Raw genomic sequence first — 932 nt, 5'->3', positions numbered from 1 at the left:
CTCCAATTAACGACAGTTTTACTAACATTAAACTTTGTATTTTTGGCTAACAAGCAACATTTCCCCTAACTTTTATGAATATATCATTATCTGAAGAATAATAATAAAAAAAGCACAGTCGGTTACTGGGCCCATGCATTTTACATCGATACATTGAGTTTATGAAGAATAATCATACTCATAAATCTTCAGAGTACTTACTTTGATAGTCGCTGATGACATGTCCAATTCTCAAGCTAATTCGTTAAAATGTAGCTCGTTATATATAATTTTTAACACTCAGTCACAAACACACACACACGCTTTAAATGACACTTGTCACATATTTGAAACAACTAACTGGCATACGTCACGAAGATATATTCACAAATTATGAGAAAATACCGTGAGTGTAATCATTTATACAAAAACTTTATAGTTCAGCAGATAGATGGCGTTATCGTCGTTCTTCAACTATTTAACTTTATTACGCGTTTTCAGAAAACTTAGCAAGACTTATGATGCATAAATGACAGTAATTGAAAATATCCTGAATATTGACACTATATATTACCATTTATCTTTAATATATGTACAACAACACTGGCATGCAAATTTGAAAATATTTTCTAATATTATGGTTACCCTTCTACCAAAATACATTTTCTGTTTTATACAAAAAACATAATTTGGTTCCGTAACCTGATGCCAAAGACAGAAGATAGGAAAACAAAGAGTTTTGGTGTCCGTACCAATACTGCTATGTCAGGCCGCTATTCAAAATGTATAGCAGGTCGCACCCATGTGTTCTGTGCAAGAGCAGAAAAGAAATAACACCAAACCATGTATTTCACGCTTTTCCAAAGGATACAGCAAGGTAATTTGTACCATGGGTTTTTGGTGTAATAATGTCATCCAATTTACCATAGGAAGGAAATATATTTTCCCAGACA

Source organism: Oratosquilla oratoria, chromosome 44 (assembly GCF_046742065.1).
Source record: "Oratosquilla oratoria isolate Oo_2021 chromosome 44, ASM4674206v1, whole genome shotgun sequence".
In the NCBI taxonomy this organism is placed as follows: Eukaryota; Metazoa; Arthropoda; class Malacostraca; order Stomatopoda; family Squillidae; genus Oratosquilla; species Oratosquilla oratoria.
Note: the sequence above shows the minus strand (reverse complement) of the source record.